This window comes from Bufo gargarizans, chromosome 4 (assembly GCF_014858855.1).
Source record: "Bufo gargarizans isolate SCDJY-AF-19 chromosome 4, ASM1485885v1, whole genome shotgun sequence".
NCBI lineage: Eukaryota > Metazoa > Chordata > Amphibia > Anura > Bufonidae > Bufo > Bufo gargarizans.
The window spans coordinates 42,386,323-42,400,294 of NC_058083.1; positions in this window are offsets into that span (position 1 = coordinate 42,386,323).

A 13,972-nucleotide genomic window follows, 5' to 3' on the forward strand; every position below is an offset into this window, starting at 1 on the left:
TGCCTCGCTTGCCAATCAATGGTGGGGTTATGTTTAGTGAGCCAGGGTAGCCCCAACACTAGAGGAGTAGGCAAACCGCTAAGGACGAAACATGACACATCCTCAACATGAGCATCACTCACAATTAAACAAATATTGTGAACTATGCCCTTTAATGATTTCTGAGAAAGTGGAACGGAATCAATAGCAAAAACAGGAATATCCTTTCCCAAAGTGCGCACCTGGAAACCATGAGTTATCGCAAAATGATTATCAATGAGATTGACAGCTGCTCCACTATCTACAAAAATCTCACAAAAAATGTTCTTGCTCTCTAGCGCCACCCTAGCCGGCAGGACAAAACGGGAACTACAAGCAAACGGAAAACCTTCAATTTCCGCCTCAACCCTGCCAATAGTAACAGATGGAACATTTTTAAAAGATTTTTTCCTTTTTGTTTCTTTATTACTCCCAGAGAACTGCCTGAATCTCCTAGAGGGACAAACATTTGCCAAATGATTTATACCTCCACAACAAAAACAAACCTTCCCATGCGGGCTGAATCTTCTATTGTCAGAAGCAATCAACCCCAGCTGCATGGGCTCCTGCTCAGAAGGGGCTGACAGCGACTGAGACCCCTGCGCACAGAATGAGACCACTGCACTGTCCTGGGACTGAGTATGACAGGAAGGAGAGATCTCTCCCCTCTCTCTAAGACGCCTGTCAATACGAACGGCCTGAGACATAGCAGAGTCCAAGGAGATAGGCCTCTCATGAAAGGCAAATGCATCTTTCAATCCCTCTGAAAGACCATGGCAAAATTGACTTCGGAGTGCAGCATCATTCCAACCAGTATCAGCTGCCCATCTCCGAAATTCTGAGCAGTATATCTCTGCGGATTGTTTACCCTGGCATAACAGACGTAGTCTAGACTCAGCCAAAGCAACACGATCCGGATCATCATATATCTGACCCAGGGCTAAAAAGAATTCATCCACTGAACGGAGGGGCCGTGCCCCCACCGGCAGCGAAAAGGCCCACGACTGAGCGTTACCCCTGAGCAGCGATATAATGATCCCCACCCTCCGCTCCTCATCACCAGAGGAATGGGGAAGAAGGCGAAAATGGAGTTTGCAAGCCTCTCTGAAACGCACAAAATTCTCACTACCCCCGGAGAACGTATCCGGGAGCGAGATCTTAGGCTCAGAACAAACTCCATGAACGCAAGCTGAACCGGTCACTAGAAACTGAGAAAGAGTCTTACGGAGATCAGCTACCTCCAATGAAAGACCCTGGAAGCGTTCAGTCAAAAGTGAAACCGGATCCATGCTTGAGACGGTTTTGGCGGCTTATAATGTCACGGAAGGTGTACAGGAAACAAGACAATGCAAAATGAATATATGACTCACTGGATCCAAAACTAAGGAACAAAAGGGAGACCCCTGCATAAGACCTGGCACTCTCCCTGACTGCTCAGCCTATGCGAAAATCCCAATGGTGGATGATCGCATATCCTCGTACCTCGACTATATAACACCTGAACACCCTACAATAGTGAGGGGACACGACCACCGGCTCCCTACACCAGACACGGAGGGAGTCAGGGTCACCTTGTCATGGAACCATGAACCAGACGTGCAACAGAGATAAGTGGAAATAGAAGGCTTTATTGAAAAGCAAGCTGTAAGCAAAAGTCCAAACGGATGGCTAACCCGAAGCAGGGTCTTGTGTAGACAGAGGTCAGGAACCAGAAGGGTAGTCAGACGAAGCCTGGATCAGGAACCAGCAGGGTAGTCAGACGAAGCCAGGATCAGGAACCAGCAGGGTAGTCAGACGAAGCCAGGATCAGGAACCAGCAGGGTAGTCAGACGAAGCCAGGATCAGGAACCAACGGGGTAGTCAGACGAGGCCAGGATCAGGAACCAGAAGCAGCAGCAGTCTTAGAAGCATGTGAACACAGGAGGACCAAGCAAGGAACTGAAGCCACAGACCTCCTATATATATGAGCTAGGCATCCAGCTCCTCCCAGTGGGAAGGAGAAGCCGCAGGGTGGGAGGCTACAAGAAACCCAGAAACCAAGATGGCCGCCAGCACATGTCAAACGAAGGAGAACAGTGAGAAGGTAAGACCATGACACACCTGGGATCCAGCAAACAGAAAATCACAAATAAATGTACAGCACTTATCTTGTAGAAGACTGGAAAATGGGATCAGCATGCACACACACTCCAGGAAGTTGTATAAGCCGCACACTAATGCATTATGGGGAGGAATTTAAAGGGATGCAATCAGTCCAACTACATGACAGCTGAGAGAGGCTAACGAGATGAGGAACTGAAAACCAAACCAAAGAAACTCAAGGAGAAGGTTCTGAAAGGCTTCTGTCAGAGCTTCTCAGCTGTCTGGTTGTGACAGTAGGTTAGATAGTGATATAGTGTAGCTGATCGGTTCTGCTGTCCATACATACTGTACATGCTACAGACATAGCGCTATGATGTCACAACAATACTTAGTGCACCAATCAGTAATATGTAGTCAGACCTGCTAAAATGTGAAGTTGCATGTATTGTGTCAAAATTCTCATCATTAGTGCCGATTAGTGCAATCGTGAATATATTGGATCGCTCTGCATATAAAGCCATTTTTAATGTTCTGCCGTGCCAACCATTTTCTCCAGTCTCAGGAAGCTCCTAGCAGCTTGGAAAATGTAGCCATAGTGACCCACACCTGTATTGCGCACGCATTACGCGAATATTACATTGCCGATTTTCGCAATCAAGAAAATAATCGCAAATTCGAGAATTCGCAAATATATGATGAATACTCTACAAAATGTTTGTGAAATATCACGAATTCAAATATTGACCCTGCTGCTCATCACTAGATCCCACACAGTAGTTCTGCCCCCTTAGTGTCCCACACACAGTATTTTTACCCCTTTAGTGCCCCCACACAGTAGTTATGTCCCTTTAGTGCCCCCACACTGTAGTTGTCCCCCCTTAGTGCCCACACACTGTAGTTTTGCCCCCTTAGTGCCGCCACACAGTAGTTATGCCCCTTTAGTACCCCCACACAGTAGCTATGCCCCCTTAATGCCCCCAAACTGTAGTTTTGCCCCCTTAGTTCCCCCATACAGTAGTTATGCCCTCTTAGTGCCCCCACACTCTACTTTTGACCACTTAGCACCCCCACACTGTAGTTATGTCCCTTTAGTTCCCCCACACAGTAATTATGCCCCCTTAGTGCTGCCACACTGTAGATATGCTCCTTAGTGCCCCCACAGAATAGTTATGCCCCATTTAGTGACCACACACAGTAGGTTTTCCCCCTAGTGCCCCCACACAGGAGTTATGCCCCTTTAGTGCCTCCATACATTACTTTTGCCCCTTTATTACCCCCACACAGTAGTTATGCCCCTTTCGTGTCCCACACAGTAGTCATGCCCCCTTAGTACCTCAACACTGTAGCTATGCCCCCTTAGTGCCCCCACACAGTAGTTTTGCCCCTTTAGTGCCTTCACACAATAGATATGCCCCCTTAGTGCCCCCACAGAATATTAATGCCCCCTTTAGTGACCCCACACAGTAGTTTTGCCCCCTTAGTGCACAACACAGTAGTTATGCCCCTTTAGTGCCCCCACACAGTAGTTATGCCCCTTTAGTGACCCCACACAGTATTTATGTCCCTTTAGTGCCCCCACAGAGTAGTTATGGCCCTTTAGTGCCCCCACACAGTAGTTATGCCCCTTTAGTATCCCCACACAGTAGTTAAGCCCCTTTAGTACCCCCACACAGTATTTATGTCCATTTAGTGCACCCACACTGTAGTTATCCCCCTTAGTGCCCCCACACAGTAGTTATGCCCCTTTAGTGCCCCCACACAGTAGTTATGCCCCTTTAGTATCCTCACACAGTAGTTAAGCCCCTTTAGTACCCCCACACAGTATTTATGTCCATTTAGTGCACCCACACTGTAGTTATCCCCCTTAGTGCTCCCACACAGTAGTTTTGCCTCCTTAGTGCCCCCACATTGTAGTTTTGCCCCTTTAGTGCCACCACACAGTAGTTATTCATCCTTTATGCCCCCACACATTAGTATTGCTTCTTTAGTGCCCCCACACAGTAGTTATGCCCCTTTAGTGCTCCCATATAGTAATTATGCCCCTTTAGTGCCCTCACACTGTAGTTTCCCCCCCCCCCTTAGTGCCCCCACACTTTAGTTTCCCCCCTTAGTGCCCCCACACTGTAGTTTTCCCCTCTTAGTGCCCCCATACTGTAGTTTTCCCCCTTCAGTGCCCCCACACTGTGGTTTTGCCCCCTTAGTGCCCCATACAGTAGTTATGTCACCTTAGGGGCCCCACACAGTAGTTTTACTTCCTTAATCCTTAGTGCTCCCACACTGTACTTTTGCCCCTTTAGTGCCCCACACAGTAGTTATGCCTCCTTAGTGCCCCCACGGAGTAGTTTTGCCCCATTAGTGCCCCCACACAGTAGTTATGCCCCCTTTAGTTGTCCCACACAGTAGTGATGCCCCCTTAGTGTCCCCACACAGTAGTTTTGCCCCCTTAGTGCCCCCACACAGTAGTTATGTCCCTTTAGTGCCCCCACACAGTAGTTATACCCCCTTAGTGCCTCCACACAGTAGATATGCCTCCTTAGTGCCCCCACAGAATAGTTATGCCACCTTAGTGATCCCACATAGTAGTTCTGCCCCCTTAAAGCCCCCATACATAAGTTATGCCCCTTTAGTGCCCCCACACAGTAGTTATGCCCCTTTAGTGCCCCCACACACAGTAGTTATGCCCCTTTAGTGCCCCCACACAGTAGTTATGCCCCCACACTGTAGTTTCCCCCCCCCCCTTAGTGCCCCCACACAGTAGTTTTGCCCCCTTAGTGCCCCCACACAGTAGTTTTGCCCCCTTGGTGCCCCCACACTATAGTTTTGAACCCTTAATTCCCCCACACTATAGTTTTGCCCCCCTACCTTTTCACTGCACCGAACCCCCTGGGAGCAATGACCTGAGGGAGTACACCGCGACACAACACCTCATCAGGGCCACTACCACTTCCATTTTCTGCACCGGCTCCTCAGGGGCTCATTGCACATGTCCTGTGGAAGAACTATGTGATGAAGGCTCTGAGAACTATTTTCAGTGCTTGCCCAATAAGTTCTCCATGGTGTCTTCTGTATTTCTCTTCTTGTTTTTCTTACAGGTGTTGGCAGGACTAGAAGCCTCCAACTCATCCAGTTTTCTCATTTTCTGATACAGAACATTCCTTTTCCTGATTGACCACCCGAGGATGGGCAAGGACAGGCATGAGATTACCAAAAGATTATTGAACTCCACCTTGGTTGTCATCTGCCTGTTGACTAGAGAGGTTAACTTTTCTATATTTCTATGATCTAAATCCAGGATTTTCATATTGATAGCCTATCTTCAGTATAGGTCATCAATATAGGATCAGTGGGGGGTCCGACTTCAAGGACCCCCGTCGATCAGATGTATGAAGAGACTATGGTGCTTAGTAAGCGCTTAGGCCTCTTCCTAGGCCAGTAAAGTCGCATCCATAGGTCACATGACCTAGGTGCAGCTCAGTCCCATCCAAGTGAATAGAGCTGAGCTGCAATATCAAGCACAGCTACTGTCAAATGGAGGGCAATGTGCTCGGTGAGCTGCGGGAGTCAGCCCCTGCTGATCTCGTATTGGTGATCTATCCTGAGCATAGGCCATCAGTATGAAAATCACCCAAAACCCCTTTAAACTTGTCCCTTGTCTACAAAATAGGATATACTGTATTCACCCAATTGCATACCTCCCAACTTTTGAAAAGAAGGAAGAGGGACACTATCATTTTTTCCGCACTAGGCCATGCCTCTAACGCCACCCAAAACATAACCAAACACATACACAACACAAGGTAGTAATTATTCCCCCTTTATGCCACCACACAGTATTTATGTTCACATTGTGCCCCCATTCACAGATTATGTCCAGATATGTGCCCCCTCACAGTAGTTATGTCCAGATATGTGTCCTCTCCCAGTAGTTATGTCCAGATATGTGCCCCCTCCCAGTAGTTATGTCCAGATATGTGCCCCCTCACAGTAGTTACGCACAGATATGTGCCCCTCACAGTAGTTATGCCCAGATATGTGCCCTCTCACAGTAGTTATGCCCTGATATGTTCCCCCTCACAGTAGCGCTGCCCAGATATGTTCCCCCTCACAGTAATATGCCCACAATTGTGCCTCCTCAGAGCAATATACCCAGGATGGTGCTCCCTCAGAGTAATATGTCTAGCTGTGCACCCTCACAGTAATATGGCCAGGATTGTGCCCCCTCAAAGTTATATGCCCAGGATTGTGCCCCCTCAAAGTAATATGCCCAGGATTGTGCCCCCTCAAAGTAATATGTCTAGCTGTGCCCCCTCACAGTAATATGGCCAGGATTGTGCCCCCTTACAGTAATATGCTCAGGATTTAATATGCCTAGGATTGTGCCCCTACACATTAATATGCTCAGGATTGTGCCCCCTTCACAGAAAGTAATAAAATAAAATAACTCCACATACCTCGTTCCCCAGCAGCGGCAGCAGCAGGATACACATCGGCGGCTCTGGACTTTGTAGGAGGAGGGGCAGAGCTTGACTGCCAGCCGGTCCCGTCCCCTGCACAGACCGGCAGTGTGGAGAACCGGCAGGGGGGAGGAATGATGGAGCAGGGACAGCGGCCTGAGAGCAGGACATACCTCTCCCATACCGGGACCGCGGGACAGCCACTGAAATCCGGGACTGTCCCACCGGATCCAGGATGGTTGGGAAGTATGTGATTGGTGGGGTTTCAACCACTGCGACCCCCACTTATTATGAGGACAGAGCTCCTGGGTCCCCCCTACGCACTGTATGTGGCTTCTCTTTTACAGTCCCATAGAAATGAATGGAGCGGCAGCATGCATTGTCGACCACTGCTCCTTCCATTGGGTAGACACGGGACCTCCTTTTTGTTATTGGCAGGGACCCCAGTAGTCGGACCACCACAACAGACACTTATCCCAAGGGGCAGATTTAGCATGTTTGGGGCCCCAAGCAACATTATATCTGGGGGTTCATACTACTAAAATACGCCCTGTAGCACACTAATAAGGTGACTTCTGCTGTGCCCCTCATACAGTATAATGCCCCCTATATGTGCTCATCACATAGTATAATGCCCCCTACATGTGCCCTCATACAGAATAATGCCCCCTACATGTACCCATCACACAGTATAATGCCCCCTACATGTACCCATTACACAGTAAAATGCCCCCTACATGTGCCTCTCTTACAGCATAATGCCCCTTACATGTACTCATCACACATTATAATGCCCCCTACATGTACCCATCACACAGTATACTGCCCCCTACATGTGCCTCTCTTACAGTATACTGCCCCCTACATGTGCCTCTCTTACAGTATACTGCCCCCTACATGTACCCATCACACAGTATACTGCCCCCTACATGTGCCACTCATACATCCCTTCATATAATATATTGCCCTCTACATGTGCCTCAATTACAGTATACTGCCCCCTACATGTGCTCCCTATACAGTATAATATCCCCCTACATGTGCACCCATATAGTATAATGCCCCATACAATAAAATGCCCTTTAATGTGCCCTTGTACAGTATACTGCCCCTACATGTGCCTCTCTTACAGTATACTGCCCCCTACATGTGCCTCTCTTACAGTATACTGCCCCCTACATGAACCCATCACACAGTATACTGCCCCCTACATGAACCCATCACACAGTATACTGCCCCTTACATGAACCCATCACACAGTATACTGCCCCCTACATGTGCCTCTCTTACAGTATACTGCCCCCTACATGAACCCATCACACAGTATACTGCCCCCTAAATGAACCCATCACACAGTATACTGCCCCCTACATATGCCTCTCTTACAGTATACTGCCCCCTACATGAACCCATCACACAGTATACTGCCCCCTACATATGCCTCTCTTACAGTATACTGCCCCCTACATGTGCCTCTCTTACAGTATACTGCCCCCTACATGCACCCATCACACAGTATACTGCCCCCTACATGAACCCATCACACAGTATACTGCCCCCTACATGAACCCATCACACAGTATACTGCCCCCTACATGTGCCTCTGAGGAGCAATGGGCAGGTAGGCACTTGGACTGCGCAGTGATCACTGCTGAGGACAGCGAAGGACTCGGGCGGTGCACATGACAACAGACGGGACATCACGCTTCCAATCCACTAGATACTGGAAGCAGCAGGGACAAGTTTATTTTTGGCTTGGGGGTCTGACAAGTTATCCTTTTAACTTTTGGTGTAATCTAATCTTCCAGAGATGATTACCTGCTGTCCGAGGCCACCTCGTTAGATCCACCCTTATAGTACTTGATAGGACCCTCTATCCTCTTGGCAAGGTGCTGGAAACCTTCACTACAGATTCTGGTTGATAATCTCACCCCGACTGTTCCACTCCTTCCTAAAAATGTTCTATAAGTCTGAGGCTCCAGAGGATAGGTCATTAGTATAACGGCTATGGAAACCATGGGTATGAAAAAGCAAAACTCATGTCTTACTAAAATGCAGCAGAAACTTGTTCATTTTTGGGATTCAGCTTCACTTCTTACGCACTCAGCAATGCTGGTTCCTGGCACAAAGAACTTCTCTCAGCTTTGTGGCGTTCCCTCAGCACTGGTCTCATGGCCTCTCCTCTGACTGTTTTGTTTTCACATGCAACAACACAGTTCTGTTCCCCTGACTTAATAGGATGTAAGATTACTTCAGTCAGCTGCCCAACCAACCAACCCAACTACCCTCTCCTCCCAAGAAACACTCAAAAGCCAACTTCTTGGAATAAATGGCCGTAGCAGCCCGTTTATTAGACAAATAAATAACTTCTTCAACTTTTCTTTTAATGATCACAATCATAAACACATAAATCAAATTACAATAAATTCAAACACATTGAGAAAGGATCTTAGAAGCAACCCAAGCAAGCTGCGCTCTTCACTCCCCATCTCCACTTGATTTCCACCTTACCCTTGGCCGCAGTCACCGACCCAAAGGTACCAAATCCTCCAAATTATATCTCCATCCACCCCTGTAGGCATTTTAGCCCAAACAGGAGCCCCAGCCATCACCTTACCGAACCTCATGAGATGCACGCTCCAACGTGTCATGCACCTCTTAAACATTGTATTGCCTTCCAGGACCCTCTATTAACCGGCCCCACTACACCACCTTGTCCACCGCTGGAAACCTAATGACCAAACCAAGGGCGGGAGGTTGGGTAACTCACCGCAATGCCCCGGACACTGGTATAGATCCCACCCCCACCCCAGATAATATACAGCCCGCGAATTCCAAACTCCACCTACTAATTTTAACCCTGCGGACACCTCAACCTGTAATTCACCACTAACCCTTTACTGCCTGAATACTCCCCCCTAAGTCAAGCTTCACTTCGCTACTGTCTGCGCCCCGCTCCGTTGCTCTACTTCTCTCCTAAATTTGGGACTAGGTCTTCCCAGTGCTGGACTCGCAAGGTTTGGGTCCCTGAGTCTATTGTATGATGCTGATCTGTGTTCCCCTTGTGCTCCTGCAGGGGCAGCTCAGAGCGCTTCAGCAGCAGGGGATCATGGAAAATCCAACTGACCAAGCGCAGACTGGGCTAGCAATGGCACTTTGCTAAAGGGGATAGCAGCGTTCTGTTCCTATTAATATATCAATCCACTTTGGAGGTCATTTATTAAAGAAAAATATGCCTAAATAAGCCGTATTTCTGGTGCAGATTGCGGTGCAAAGGTCCTTACTCTGCAGTGTGTATCACAATGTTTCCCCATGTGCTCCTGCGGGGGCTGTTCAGAGCTTCAGCAGCGGGGGCTGTTTAGAGCTTCAGCAGCAGGGGCTGTTTAGAGCTTCAGCAGCGGGGGCTGTTTAGAGCTTCAGCAGCGGGGGCTGTTTAGAGCTTCAGCAGCGGAGGCTGTTCAGAGCTTCAGCAGCGGGGGCTGTTCAGAGCTTCAGCAGCGGGGGGCTGTTCAGAGCTTCAGCAGCGGGGGCTGTTCAGAGCTTCAGCAGCGGGGGCTGTTTAGAGCTTCAGCAGCGGGGGCTGTTCAGAGCTTCAGCAGCGGGGGCTGTTTAGAGATTCAGCAGCGGGGGCTCTCAGAGCTTCAGCAGCGGGGGCTGTTCAGAGCTTCAGCAGCGGGGGCTGCAATCCTTCACTGCTTGCACACTGTAGGAAAAAGCGACGCTCCTATGGTACTGGCCACCAGAGAGGCCGGTGCTTTTTTCTATATAGTGTGCAAGTACGGCCACCGCTGCTGGATTGCAGGGTGGACGTAACCATGGAAACGAGAAGGATGTCATTTGATGGAAGTCTCAAAAGAGCAATATGGATAAAATAACAATATATTAGTAAGTGCCTTGTATTACCGGTAACTTTCTCTACATGATAAATGTAATTTGCTGATGTGAGGCAACCTCTTTGAGCATCATGCAACCAAAGACAGCTATGTGGCAGTGCAGCCATTGAACTGAATGGGATCAAGCATCAAAAGTCTCAGATCTGCAAAAAAATCCAACTTGGACAGTCACGTTGACATTGGGATCTGGAGACTGTGCAGCCTATATAGACCTCACCGTCATGTCCATGGTTTTAGCCGGAGATGTTTGTCTCATTTATCTTGTTAAGGTTAGACTGCGGCCATGAGTAGATTGTCATTAACAATATTGCTTTATGTATTTGCTGGACAACTCCTTAAAGTAGTTGTATCGTGGGCATGCTCTGTGACTTGTGCAGAGGTCATTGTGCAGGTAGGGGAGCAGATAAATTGAGACTATCATCTATTGTGAATATTTCATGTAGGTGATATCTGTCATTGTAATCCTGCCTGTGGTGATAATGAGAAGTGATCTCTACAGAACAGGAAGTGTCAGCCTATCATGAGGCATAGTAAAATATAGAACTTTGTCTCAAAAACCCTGCATCAATAACCACAAAGTGTATTTCGAGCCTAATAGAAATGTTATACATTTGTCTACTTTTGTGGTTTGAAAAAGAAAAAATGATTAAATCAATTTTAATACATAACAGAAAATCCCAGTAATAACACCATAAAAATAAAGATGTCCGGCAGAGAAGAGAAGACCTCGTTAGCATTCATGTACCTCTGGGACCTGACAATACAGATCTATCATCCCACTAGTCATGAGGAAACTTCTCCTAACCTATCTCAGATTGTTACCAAAGGTTTCAATGTGGTGACTGTGGAAAATGATTTACGAATAGTTCAAGACTTTCTTCACACAGAAGAACTCACACAGGAGAGAAGCCATATTCATGTTCAGAATGTGGGAGATGTTTTACATCAAAAACATATCTTGTAATACATGAGAGAATTCACCCAGGCATAAAGCCGTATTCATGTTCAGAATGTGGGAAATGTTTTACATCAAAATCATATCTTGTAATACATGAGAGAATTCATACAGGCGTGAAACCGTATTCATGTTCAGAATGTGGGGGGATGTTTTACATCAAAACCATATCTTGTAATACATGAGAGAACTCACACAGGCGTGAAACCGTATTGATGTTCAGAATGTGGGAAATGTTTTTCAAAAAATCTAATCTTGCACATGAATAAATTCACACAGGATAGAAACCATATTCATGTTGAGAATGTGAGAAATGTTTTTCAGGAAAGTCATATCTTATTGCACATGAGAGAATTCACACAAGAGAGAAGCCGTATTCATGCTCAGAATGCCAGAAATGTTTCAACAAGTCACTTGTTGTTACACAGAATTGACATAGAAGAGAAGCCGTATGCATGTTCAGAATGTTGGAAATGTTTTGCAAGTAAATCACATCTTGTTGAACATCAGAGAGTTCACACAGGAGAGAAGCCATATTCACGTTCATAAAATCAGAAATGTTTTACTACTAAAGCTAAATTTAGAGATCGTCAGAAAAGTCCCACAGGGTTGAAGCCATTATGTTGTGAAAATTTTACAAATTAATAAGGGGGCATGCACACGAACATATTTTTGGTCCGCATCCGATCCGCACTCCGCATCCGTAAATTAAACTCACAATAATTTGTAATGCAAGAAAAATCCCAGATTCCTATTATTTTCTAGGGGTTGAGATATCTGGTACTGTCCCAGAGAGCCTCATTCACACTTGTGTCATTTGACCTGCAGGCAGGGGCGTAGCTAGAAGCTCATGGGCCCTGGTGCAAGAGTTCAGCTTGGGCCCCTGTCCCTCAGTGCTTGTTGGCAAGGGGCAGGGGAGCACATAGCCTTCCTGCTGCCTGAGGAAAACATTGAAAGGGCACCCCCTCATGCCAAATTCTTAACCTAACCCCTTCCCTCCAGCCAGAGGTGTAAATTGACCAGTATGCACTTTCTATAATGCCAGTGTCTTATGTGGCACAAGGGTCTTTGGGCCCCTCAGGCTCCTGGGACCGGTAGCGACTGCTACCTCTGCACCCCCTATAGCTACGCCCCTGCCTGCAGGCTCCATAGATGTGTCATTTGAAGAGTTGGGGAATGATTGCACCTAAAATGACACTTTAGTAGTTATGTTACCACCCACATCAGAGGTTTATCATCTTCTCTGGACACAGTCCTGGATTTTTTAAAATGTTAATGTTCTTTATTTTCATAAAAAAAAAACAAAAAAACATTTTCCTCACTCTGTGTTAGCATTTTTTTGTGGCGTCTGGTGAATTGTTTTGTCAGTTTACTCAGTCTGTCTCTGTTTACCAGGCAGTGAAGTGATGTAACATCACATGGTGGAGACTGTCACAAGACACAGAGTCATGTCACCTTGTAAAGATAGAGAGTCAGGACACAGGGTTAAACAGATGATGTGCAGTGACGTACAGGGCCTAGGGGAGGTGGGTCCCTCCACTGTACTTTTTCTTCTCTTCCCCGCATGAAAACACTGCACTTTCATGTAGCCGCCACTAGGGTGAGCTCAATGCAAAGAGATTATTACAGCTTCCATGTTAGTTGTATTAACTCCTACACACTGAGCTCCCCCTAGTGGTGGCTGCAGGCAAACAGCTTTGTAATAGAATAGGAAACAGACTTATCCCTGTTTTCTGGTATAAATACATTGAGAAATATGGAGTCCATATTGTTGAAACACCTGTACCACTCTTTACAACATAAAAGTGGGTGAGACCAAAGACGTCAAAGAGTTTTTATTTTTAATTACAATTTGAATTTAATAAAAATGTATCCCACTTGATTAAAAAAAATCTGAGGTGTAGCATATGTGCTGCATTATTCTGGGAGTGACTGATGCCCATATACTGGGAAACTATATGTAGGGGGCTTATAATAATTTTTGCTATAAGGCCCTATGAGATCTGTTTATGCCTCGACACAAGAAACAGATCCAATCTACAGGTCCTTCTCAAAAAATTTGCATATTGTGATAAAGTTCATTATTTTCTGTAATGTACTGATAAACATTAGACTTTCATATATTTTAGATTCATTACACACAACTGAAGTGGTTCAAGCCTTTTATTGTTTTAATATTGATGATTTTGGCATACAGCTCATGAAAAGCCAAAATTCCTATCTCAAAAAATTAGCATATCATGAAAAGGTTCTCTAAACGAGCTATAAACCTAATCATCTGAATCAACTAATTAACTCTAAACACCTGCAAAAGATTCCTGAGGCTTTTAAAAACTCCCAGCCTGGTTCATTACTCAAAACCGCAATCATGGGTAAGACTGCCGACCTGACTGCTGTCCAGAAGGCCATCATTGACCCCCTCAAGCAAGAGGGTAAGACACAGAAAGACATGTCTGAAGGAATAGGCTGTTCCCAGAGTGCTGTATCAAGGCACCTCAGTGGGAAGTCTGTGGGAAGGAAAAAGTGTGGCAGAAAACGCTGCACAACGAGAAGAGGTGACCGGACCCTGA